Source organism: Zophobas morio, unplaced genomic scaffold (genome assembly GCF_036711695.1).
Source record: "Zophobas morio isolate AGI-343-1 ecotype UQ-CSIRO unplaced genomic scaffold, CSIRO_AGI_Zmor_V1 ptg000090l, whole genome shotgun sequence".
In the NCBI taxonomy this organism is placed as follows: domain Eukaryota; kingdom Metazoa; phylum Arthropoda; class Insecta; order Coleoptera; family Tenebrionidae; genus Zophobas; species Zophobas morio.
The window spans coordinates 84,332-97,079 of NW_026972195.1; positions in this window are offsets into that span (position 1 = coordinate 84,332).

Sequence of the window (12,748 nt, forward strand, 5' to 3'; positions counted from 1 at the left end):
TTCTGAAGAATTTTAACAGTTTTCTTGTATCTACGAACGCCAGAATGCATAAAATGACCTAAACGTCTCCTTTTCCTATTCTGAGTTGATTCTGCATGCTTTAAGTGTGTTTGGTGGCTCAGAACCATCAAAAAACGTTGAAATATAGTTCAAATTCAATAAAAATCGACAAAAATACAGTTTCTAGCTAAAATTTGATGGTTTCGTTGCACTTTCCGAGCCCGTAGGGTATCTGATTGGCTTAAAAGTACAAGAAAACACTTCAAAAGTGACGTTTCTGAAGAATTTTAACAGTTTTCTTGTATCTACGAACGCCAGAATGCATAAAATTGACCTAAACGTCTCCTTTTCCTATTCTGAGTCGATTCTGCATGCTTTAAGTGTGTTTGGTGGCTCAGAACCATCAAAAAACGTTGAAATATAGTTCAAATTCAATAAAACTCGACAAAAATACAGTTTCTAGCTAAAATTTGATGGTTTCGTTGCACTTTCCGAGCCCGTAGGGTATCTGATTGGCTTAAAAGTACAAGAAAACACTTCAAAAGTGACGTTTCTGAAGAATTTTAACAGTTTTCTTGTATCTACGAACGCCAGAATGCATAAAATTGACCTAAACGTCTCCTTTTCCTATTCTGAGTCGATTCTGCATGCTTTAAGTGTGTTTGGTGGCTCAGAACCATCAAAAAACGTTGAAATATAGTATAAATTCAATAAAAATCGACAAAAATACAGTTTCTAGCTAAAATTTGATGGTTTCGTTGCACTTTCCGAGCCCGTAGGGTATCTGATTGGCTTAAAAGTACAAGAAAACACTTCAAAAGTGACGTTTCTGAAGAATTTTAACAGTTTTCTTGTATCTACGAACGCCAGAATGCAAAAAATTGATCTAAACGTCTCCTTTTCCTATTCTGAGTCGATTCTGCATGCTTTAAGTGTGTTTGGTGGCTCAGAACCATCAAAAAACGTTGAAATATAGTTCAAATTCAATAAAAATCGACAAAAATACAGTTTCTAGCTAAAATTTGATGGTTTCGTTGCACTCTCCGAGCCCGTAGGGTATCTGATTGGCTTAAAAGTACAAGAAAACACTTCAAAAGTGACGTTTCTGAAGAATTTTAACAGTTTTCTTGTATCTACGAACGCCAGAATGCATAAAATTGACCTAAACGTCTCCTTTTCCTATTCTGAGTCGATTCTGCATGCTTTAAGTGTGTTTGGTGGCTCAGAACCATCAAAAAACGTTGAAATATAGTTCAAATTCAATAAAAATCGACAAAAATACAGTTTCTAGCTAAAATTTGATGGTTTCGTTGCACTTTCCGAGCCCGTAGGGTATCTGATTGGCTTAAAAGTACAAGAAAACACTTCAAAAGTGACGTTTCTGAAGAATTTTAACAGTTTTCTTGTATCTACGAACGCCAGAATGCATAAAATTGACCTAAACGTCTCCTTTTCCTATTCTGAGTCGATTCTGCATGCTTTAAGTGTGTTTGGTGGCTCAGAACCATCAAAAAACGTTGAAATATAGTTCAAATTCAATAAGAATCGACAAAAATACAGTTTCTAGCTAAAATTTGATGGTTTCGTTGCACTTTCCGAGCCCGTTGGGTATCTGATTGGCTTAAAAGTACAAGAAAACACTTCAAAAGTGACGTTTCTGAAGAATTTTAACAGTTTTCTTGTATCTACGAACGCCAGAATGCATAAAATTGACCTAAACGTCTCCTTTTCCTATTCTGAGTCGATTCTGCATGCTTTAAGTGTGTTTGGTGGCTCAGAACCATCAAAAAACTTTGAAATATAGTTCAAATTCAATAAAAATCGACAAAAATACAGTTTCTAGCTAAAATTTGATGGTTTCGTTGCACTTTCCGAGCCCGTAGGGTATCTGATTGGCTTAAAAGTACAAGAAAACACTTCAAAAGTGACGTTTCTGAAGAATTTTAACAGTTTTCTTGTATCTATGAACGCCAGAATGCATAAAATTGACCTAAACGTCTCCTTTTCCTATTCTGAGTCGATTCTGCATGGTTTAAGTGTGTTTGGTGGCTCAGAACCATCAAAAAACGTTGAAATATAGTTCAAATTCAATAAAAATCGACAAAAATACAGTTTCTAGCTAAAATTTGATGGTTTCGTTGCACTTTCCGAGCCCGTAGGGTATCTGATTGGCTTAAAAGTACAAGAAAACACTTCAAAAGTGACGTTTCTGAAGAATTTTAACAGTTTTCTTGTATCTATGAACGCCAGAATGCATAAAATTGACCTAAACGTCTCCTTTTCCTATTCTGAGTCGATTCTGCATGCTTTAAGTGTGTTTGGTGGCTCAGAACCATCAAAAAACGTTGAAATATAGTTCAAATTCAATAAAAATCGACAAAAATACAGTTTCTAGCTAAAATTTGATGGTTTCGTTGCACTTTCCGAGCCCGTAGGGTATCTGATTGGCTTAAAAGTACAAGAAAACACTTCAAAAGTGACGTTTCTGAAGAATTTTAACAGTTTTCTTGTATCTACGAACGCCAGAATGCATTAAATTGACCTAAACGTCTCCTTTTCCTATTCTGAGTCGATTCTGCATGCTTTAAGTGTGTTTGGTGGCTCAGAACCATCAAAAAACGTTGAAATATAGTTCAAATTCAAAAAAAATCGACAAAAATACAGTTTCTAGCTAAAATTTGATGGTTTCGTTGCACTTTCCGAGCCCGTAGGGTATCTGATTGGCTTAAAAGTACAAGAAAACACTTCAGAAGTGACGTTTCTGAAGAATTTTAACAGTTTTCTTGTATCTACGAACGCCAGAATTCATAAAATTGACCTAAACGTCTCCTTTTCCTATTCTGAGTCGATTCTGCATGCTTTAAGTGTGTTTTGTGGCTCAGAACCATCAAAAAACGTTGAAATATAGTTCAAATTCAATAAAAATCGACAAAAATACAGTTTCTAGCTAAAATTTGATGGTTTCGTTGCACTTTCCGAGCCCGTAGGGTATCTGATTGGCTTAAAAGTACAAGAAAACACTTCAAAAGTGACGTTTCTGAAGAATTTTAACAGTTTTCTTGTATCTACGAACGCCAGAATGCATAAAATTGACCTAAACGTCTCCTTTTCCTATTCTGAGTCGATTCTGCATGCTTTAAGTGTGTTTGGTGGCTCAGAACCATCAAAAAACGTTGAAATATAGTTCAAATTCAATAAAAATCGACAAAAATACAGTTTCTAGCTAAAATTTGATGGTTTCGTTGCACTTTCCGAGCCCGTAGGGTATCTGATTGGCTTAAAAGTACAAGAAAACACTTCAAAAGTGACGTTTCTGAAGAATTTTAACAGTTTTCTTGTATCTACGAACGCCAGAATGCATAAAATTGACCTAAACGTCTCCTTTTCCTATTCTGAGTCGATTCTGCATGCTTTAAGTGTGTTTGGTGGCTCAGAACCATCAAAAAACGTTGAAATATAGTTCAAATTCAATAAAAATCGACAAAAATACAGTTTCTAGCTAAAATTTGATGGTTTCGTTGCACTTTCCGAGCCCGTAGGGTATCTGATTGGCTTAAAAGTACAAGAAAACACTTCAAAAGTGACGTTTCTGAAGAATTTTAACAGTTTTCTTGTATCTACGAACGCCAGAATGCATAAAATTGACCTAAACGTCTCCTTTTCCTATTCTGAGTCGATTCTGCATGCTTTAAGTGTGTTTGGTGGCTCAGAACCATCAAAAAACGTTGAAATATAGTTCAAATTCAATAAAAATCGACAAAAATACAGTTTCTAGCTAAAATTTGATGGTTTCGTTGCACTTTCCGAGCCCGTAGGGTATCTGATTGGCTTAAGAGTACAAGAAAACACTTCAAAAGTGACGTTTCTGAAGAATTTTAACAGTTTTCTTGTATCTACGAACGCCAGAATGCATAAAATTGACCTAAACGTCTCCTTTTCCTATTCTGAGTCGATTCTGCATGCTTTAAGTGTGTTTGGTGGCTCAGAACCATCAAAAAACGTTGAAATATAGTTCAAATTCAATAAAAATCGACAAAAATACAGTTTCTAGCTAAAATTTGATGGTTTCGTTGCACTTTCCGAGCCCGTAGGGTATCTGATTGGCTTAAAAGTACAAGAAAACACTTCAAAAGTGACGTTTCTGAAGAATTTTAACAGTTTTCTTGTATCTACGAACGCCAGAATGCATAAAATTGACCTAAACGTCTCCTTTTCCTATTCTGAGTCGATTCTGCATGCTTTAAGTGTGTTTGGTGGCTCAGAACCATCAAAAAACGTTGAAATATAGTTCAAATTCAATAAAAATCGACAAAAATACAGTTTCTAGCTAAAATTTGATGGTTTCGTTGCACTTTCGGAGCCCGTAGGGTATCTGATTGGCTTAAAAGTACAAGAAAACACTTCAAAAGTGACGTTTCTGAAGAATTTTAACAGTTTTCTTGTATCTACGAACGCCAGAATGCATAAAATTGACCTAAACGTCTCCTTTTCCTATTCTGAGTCGATTCTGCATGCTTTAAGTGTGTTTGGTGGCTCAGAACCATCAAAAAACGTTGAAATATAGTTCAAATTCAATAAAAATCGACAAAAATACAGTTTCTAGCTAAAATTTGATGGTTTCGTTGCACTTTCCGAGCCCGTAGGGTATCTGATTGGCTTAAAAGTACAAGAAAACACTTCAAAAGTGACGTTTCTGAAGAATTTTAACAGTTTTCTTGTATCTACGAACGCCAGAATGCATAAAATTGACCTAAACGTCTCCTTTTCCTATTCTGAGTCGATTCTGCATGCTTTAAGTGTGTTTGGTGGCTCAGAACCATCAAAAAACGTTGAAATATAGTTCAAATTCAATAAAAATCGACAAAAATACAGTTTCTAGCTAAAATTTGATGGTTTCGTTGCACTTTCCGAGCCCGTAGGGTATCTGATTGGCTTAAAAGTACAAGAAAACACTTCAAAAGTGACGTTTCTGAAGAATTTTAACAGTTTTCTTGTATCTACGAACGCCAGAATGCATAAAATTGACCTAAACGTCTCCTTTTCCTATTCTGAGTCGATTCTGCATGCTTTAAGTGTGTTTGGTGGCTCAGAACCATCAAAAAACGTTGAAATATAGTTCAAATTCAATAAAAATCGACAAAAATACAGTTTCTAGCTAAAATTTGATGGTTTCGTTGCACTTTCCGAGCCCGTAGGTTATCTGATTGGCTTAAAAGTACAAGAAAACACTTCAAAAGTGACGTTTCTGAAGAATTTTAACAGTTTTCTTGTATCTACGAACGCCAGAATGCATAAAATTGACCTAAACGTCTCCTTTTCCTATTCTGAGTCGATTCTGCATGCTTTAAGTGTGTTTGGTGGCTCAGAACCATCAAAAAACGTTGAAATATAGTTCAAATTCAATAAAAATCGACAAAAATACAGTTTCTAGCTAAAATTTGATGGTTTCGTTGCACTTTCCGAGCCCGTAGGGTATCTGATTGGCTTAAAAGTACAAGAAAACACTTCAAAAGTGACGTTTCTGAAGAATTTTAACAGTTTTCTTGTATCTACGAACGCCAGAATGCATAAAATTGACCTAAACGTCTCCTTTTCCTATTCTGAGTCGATTCTGCATGCTTTAAGTGTGTTTGGTGGCTCAGAACCATCAAAAAACGTTGAAATATAGTTCAAATTCAATAAAAATCGACAAAAATACAGTTTCTAGCTAAAATTTGATGGTTTCGTTGCACTTTCCGAGCCCGTAGGGTATCTGATTGGCTTAAAAGTACAAGAAAACACTTCAAAAGTGACGTTTCTGAAGAATTTTAACAGTTTTCTTGTATCTACGAACGCCAGAATGCAAAAAATTGATCTAAACGTCTCCTTTTCCTATTCTGAGTCGATTCTGCATGCTTTAAGTGTGTTTGGTGGCTCAGAACCATCAAAAAACGTTGAAATATAGTTCAAATTCAATAAAAATCGACAAAAATACAGTTTCTAGCTAAAATTTGATGGTTTCGTTGCACTTTCCGAGCCCGTAGGGTATCTGATTGGCTTAAAAGTACAAGAAAACACTTCAAAAGTGACGTTTCTGAAGAATTTTAACAGTTTTCTTGTATCTACGAACGCCAGAATGCATAAAATTGACCTAAACGTCTCCTTTTCCTATTCTGAGTCGATTCTGCATGCTTTAAGTGTGTTTGGTGGCTCAGAACCATCAAAAAACGTTGAAATATAGTTCAAATTCAATAAAAATCGACAAAAATACAGTTTCTAGCTAAAATTTTATGGTTTCGTTGCACTTTCCGAGCCCATAGGGTATCTGATTGGCTTAAAAGTACAAGAAAACACTTCAAAAGTGACGTTTCTGAAGAATTTTAACAGTTTTCTTGTATCTACGAACGCCAGAATGCATAAAATTGACCTAAACGTCTCCTTTTCCTATTCTGAGTCGATTCTGCATGCTTTAAGTGTGTTTGGTGGCTCAGAACCATAAAAAAACGTTGAAATATAGTTCAAATTCAATAAAAATCGACAAAAATACAGTTTCTAGCTAAAATTTGATGGTTTCGTTGCACTTTCCGAGCCCGTAGGGTATCTGATTGGCTTAAAAGTACAAGAAAACACTTCAAAAGTGACGTTTCTGAAGAATTTTAACAGTTTTCTTGTATCTACGAACGCCAGAATGCATAAAATTGACCTAAACGTCTCCTTTTCCTATTCTGAGTCGATTCTGCATGCTTTAAGTGTGTTTGGTGGCTCAGAACCATCAAAAAACGTTGAAATATAGTTCAAATTCAATAAAAATCGACAAAAATACAGTTTCTAGCTAAAATTTGATGGTTTCGTTGCACTTTCCGAGCCCGTAGGGTATCTGATTGGCTTAAAAGTACAAGAAAACACTTCAAAAGTGACGTTTCTGAAGAATTTTAACAGTTTTCTTGTATCTACGAACGCCAGAATGCATAAAATTGACCTAAACGTCTCCTTTTCCTATTCTGAGTCGATTCTGCATGCTTTAAGTGTGTTTGGTGGCTCAGAACCATCAAAAAACGTTGAAATATAGTTCAAATTCAATAAAAATCGACAAAAATACAGTTTCTAGCTAAAATTTGATGGTTTCGTTGCACTTTCCGAGCCCGTAGGGTATCTGATTGGCTTAAAAGTACAAGAAAACACTTCAAAAGTGACGTTTCTGAAGAATTTTAACAGTTTTCTTGTATCTACGAACGCCAGAATGCATAAAATTGACCTAAACGTCTCCTTTTCCTATTCTGAGTCGATTCTGCATGCTTTAAGTGTGTTTGGTGGCTCAGAACCATCAAAAAACGTTGAAATATAGTTCAAATTCAATAAAAATCGACAAAAATACAGTTTCTAGCTAAAATTTGATGGTTTCGTTGCACTTTCCGAGCCCGTAGGGTATCTGATTGGCTTAAAAGTACAAGAAAACACTTCAAAAGTGACGTTTCTGAAGAATTTTAACAGTTTTCTTGTATCTACGAACGCCAGAATGCAAAAAATTGATCTAAACGTCTCCTTTTCCTATTCTGAGTCGATTCTGCATGCTTTAAGTGTGTTTGGTGGCTCAGAACCATCAAAAAACGTTGAAATATAGTTCAAATTCAATAAAAATCGACAAAAATACAGTTTCTAGCTAAAATTTGATGGTTTCGTTGCACTTTCCGAGCCCGTAGGGTATCTGATTGGCTTAAAAGTACAAGAAAACACTTCAAAAGTGACGTTTCTGAAGAATTTTAACAGTTTTCTTGTATCTACGAACGCCAGAATGCATAAAATTGACCTAAACGTCTCCTTTTCCTATTCTGAGTCGATTCTGCATGCTTTAAGTGTGTTTGGTGGCTCAGAACCATCAAAAAACGTTGAAATATAGTTCAAATTCAATAAAAATCGACAAAAATACAGTTTCTAGCTAAAATTTTATGGTTTCGTTGCACTTTCCGAGCCCATAGGGTATCTGATTGGCTTAAAAGTACAAGAAAACACTTCAAAAGTGACGTTTCTGAAGAATTTTAACAGTTTTCTTGTATCTACGAACGCCAGAATGCATAAAATTGACCTAAACGTCTCCTTTTCCTATTCTGAGTCGATTCTGCATGCTTTAAGTGTGTTTGGTGGCTCAGAACCATAAAAAAACGTTGAAATATAGTTCAAATTCAATAAAAATCGACAAAAATACAGTTTCTAGCTAAAATTTGATGGTTTCGTTGCACTTTCCGAGCCCGTAGGGTATCTGATTGGCTTAAAAGTACAAGAAAACACTTCAAAAGTGACGTTTCTGAAGAATTTTAACAGTTTTCTTGTATCTACGAACGCCAGAATGCATAAAATTGACCTAAACGTCTCCTTTTCCTATTCTGAGTCGATTCTGCATGCTTTAAGTGTGTTTGGTGGCTCAGAACCATCAAAAAACGTTGAAATATAGTTCAAATTCAATAAAAATCGACAAAAATACAGTTTCTAGCTAAAATTTGATGGTTTCGTTGCACTTTCCGAGCCCGTAGGGTATCTGATTGGCTTAAAAGTACAAGAAAACACTTCAAAAGTGACGTTTCTGAAGAATTTTAACAGTTTTCTTGTATCTACGAACGCCAGAATGCATAAAATTGACCTAAACGTCTCCTTTTCCTATTCTGAGTCGATTCTGCATGCTTTAAGTGTGTTTGGTGGCTCAGAACCATCAAAAAACGTTGAAATATAGTTCAAATTCAATAAAAATCGACAAAAATACAGTTTCTAGCTAAAATTTGATGGTTTCGTTGCACTTTCCGAGCCCGTAGGGTATCTGATTGGCTTAAAAGTACAAGAAAACACTTCAAAAGTGACGTTTCTGAAGAATTTTAACAGTTTTCTTGTATCTACGAACGCCAGAATGCATAAAATTGACCTAAACGTCTCCTTTTCCTATTCTGAGTCGATTCTGCATGCTTTAAGTGTGTTTGGTGGCTCAGAACCATCAAAAAACGTTGAAATATAGTTCAAATTCAATAAAAATCGACAAAAATACAGTTTCTAGCTAAAATTTGATGGTTTCGTTGCACTTTCCGAGCCCGTAGGGTATCTGATTGGCTTAAAAGTACAAGAAAACACTTCAAAAGTGACGTTTCTGAAGAATTTTAACAGTTTTCTTGTATCTACGAACGCCAGAATGAAAAAAATTGATCTAAACGTCTCCTTTTCCTATTCTGAGTCGATTCTGCATGCTTTAAGTGTGTTTGGTGGCTCAGAACCATCAAAAAACGTTGAAATATAGTTCAAATTCAATAAAAATCGACAAAAATACAGTTTCTAGCTAAAATTTGATGGTTTCGTTGCACTTTCCGAGCCCGTAGGGTATCTGATTGGCTTAAAAGTACAAGAAAACACTTCAAAAGTGACGTTTCTGAAGAATTTTAACAGTTTTCTTGTATCTACGAACGCCAGAATGCATAAAATTGACCTAAACGTCTCCTTTTCCTATTCTGAGTCGATTCTGCATGCTTTAAGTGTGTTTGGTGGCTCAGAACCATCAAAAAACGTTGAAATATAGTTCAAATTCAATAAAAATCGACAAAAATACAGTTTCTAGCTAAAATTTGATGGTTTCGTTGCACTTTCCGAGCCCGTAGGGTATCTGATTGGCTTAAAAGTACAAGAAAACACTTCAAAAGTGACGTTTCTGAAGAATTTTAACAGTTTTCTTGTATCTACGAACGCCAGAATGCATAAAATTGACCTAAACGTCTCCTTTTCCTATTCTGAGTCGATTCTGCATGCTTTAAGTGTGTTTGGTGGCTCAGAACCATCAAAAAACGTTGAAATATAGTTCAAATTCAATAAAAATCGACAAAAATACAGTTTCTAGCTAAAATTTGATGGTTTCGTTGCACTTTCCGAGCCCGTAGGGTATCTGATTGGCTTAAAAGTACAAGAAAACACTTCAAAAGTGACGTTTCTGAAGAATTTTAACAGTTTTCTTGTATCTACGAACGCCAGAATGCATAAAATTGACCTAAACGTCTCCTTTTCCTATTCTGAGTCGATTCTGCATGCTTTAAGTGTGTTTGGTGGCTCAGAACCATCAAAAAACGTTGAAATATAGTTCAAATTCAATAAAAATCGACAAAAATACAGTTTCTAGCTAAAATTTGATGGTTTCGTTGCACTTTCCGAGCCCGTAGGGTATCTGATTTACTTAAAAGTACAAGAAAACACTTCAAAAGTGACGTTTCTGAAGAATTTTAACAGTTTTCTTGTATCTACGAACGCCAGAATGCATAAAATTGATCTAAACGTCTCGTTTTCCTATTCTGAGTCGATTCTGCATGCTTTAAGTGTGTTTGGTGGCTCAGAACCATCAAAAAACGTTGAAATATAGTTCAAATTCAATAAAAATCGACAAAAATACAGTTTCTAGCTAAAATTTGATGGTTTCGTTGCACTTTCCGAGCCCGTTGGGTATCTGATTGGCTTAAAAGTACAAGAAAACACTTCAAAAGTGACGTTTCTGAAGAATTTTAACAGTTTTCTTGTATCTACGAACGCCAGAATGCATAAAATTGACCTAAACGTCTCCTTTTCCTATTCTGAGTCGATTCTGCATGCTTTAAGTGTGTTTGGTGGCTCAGAACCATCAAAAAACGTTGAAATATAGTTCAAATTCAATAAAAATCGACAAAAATACAGTTTCTAGCTAAAATTTGATGGTTTCGTTGCACTTTCCGAGCCCGTCGGGTATCTGATTGGCTTAAAAGTACAAGAAAACACTTCAAAAGTGACGTTTCTGAAGAATTTTAACAGTTTTCTTGTATCTACGAACGCCAGAATGCGTAAAATTGACCTAGACGTCTCCTTTTCCTATTCTGAGTCGATTCTGCATGCTTTAAGTGTGTTTGGTGGCTCAGAACCATCAAAAAACGTTGAAATATAGTTCAAATTCAATAAAAATCGACAAAAATACAGTTTCTAGCTAAAATTTGATGGTTTCGTTGCACTTTCCGAGACCGTAGGGTATCTGATTGGCTTAAAAGTACAAGAAAACACTTCAAAAGTGACGTTTCTGAAGAATTTTAACAGTTTTCTTGTATCTACGAACGCCAGAATGCATAAAATTGACCTAAACGTCTCCTTTTCCTATTCTGAGTCGATTCTGCATGCTTTAAGTGTGTTTGGTGGCTCAGAACCATCAAAAAACTTTGAAATATAGTTCAAATTCAATAAAAATCGACAAAAATACAGTTTCTAGCTAAAATTTGATGGTTTCGTTGCACTTTCCGAGACCGTAGGGTATCTGATTGGCTTAAAAGTACAAGAAAACACTTCAAAAGTGACGTTTCTGAAGAATTTTAACAGTTTTCTTGTATCTACGAACGCCAGAATGCATAAAATTGACCTAAACGTCTCCTTCTCCTATTCTGAGTCGATTCTGCATGCTTTAAGTGTGTTTGGTGGCTCAGAACCATCAAAAAACGTTGAAATATAGTTCAAATTCAATAAAAATCGACAAAAATACAGTTTCTAGCTAAAATTTGATGGTTTCGTTGCACTTTCCGAGCCCATACCCTACGGGCTGAGTCGATTCTGCATGCTTTAAGTGTGTTTGGTGGCTCAGAACCATCAAAAAACGTTGAAATATAGTTCAAATTCAATAAAAATCGACAAAAATACAGTTTCTAGCTAAAATTTGATGGTTTCGTTGCACTTTCCGAGCCCGTAGGGTATCTGATTGGCTTAAAAGTACAAGAAAACACTTCAAAAGTGACGTTTCTGAAGAATTTTAACAGTTTTCTTGTATCTACGAACGCCAGAATGCATAAAATTGACCTAAACGTCTCCTTTTCCTATTCTGAGTCGATTCTGCATGCTTTAAGTGTGTTTGGTGGCTCAGAACCATCAAAAAACGTTGAAATATAGTTCAAATTCAATAAAAATCGACAAAAATACAGTTTCTAGCTAAAATTTGATGGTTTCGTTGCACTTTCCGAGCCCGTAGGGTATCTGATTGGCTTAAAAGTACAAGAAAACACTTCAAAAGTGACGTTTCTGAAGAATTTTAACAGTTTTCTTGTATCTACGAACGCCAGAATGCATAAAATTGACCTAAACGTCTCCTTTTCCTATTCTGAGTCGATTCTGCATGCTTTAAGTGTGTTTGGTGGCTCTGAACCATCAAAAAACGTTGAAATATAGTTCAAATTCAATAAAAATCGACAAAAATACAGTTTCTAGCTAAAATTTGATGGTTTCGTTGCACTTTCCGAGCCCGTAGGGTATCTGATTGGCTTAAAAGTACAAGAAAACACTTCAAAAGTGACGTTTCTGAAGAATTTTAACAGTTTTCTTGTATCTACGAACGCCAGAATGCATAAAATTGACCTAAACGTCTCCTTTTCCTATTCTGAGTCGATTCTGCATGCTTTAAGTGTGTTTGGTGGCTCAGAACCATCAAAAAACGTTGAAATATAGTTCAAATTCAATAAAAATCGACAAAAATACAGTTTCTAGCTAAAATTTGATGGTTTCGTTGCACTTTCCGAGCCCGTAGGGTATCTGATTGGCTTAAAAGTACAAGAAAACACTTCAAAAGTGACGTTTCTGAAGAATTTTAACAGTTTTCTTGTATCTACGAACGCCAGAATGCATAAAATTGACCTAAACGTCTCCTTTTCCTATTCTGAGTCGATTCTGCATGCTTTAAGTGTGTTTGGTGGCTCAGAACCATCAAAAAACGTTGAAATATAGTTCAAATTCAATAATCCAAAAAAAA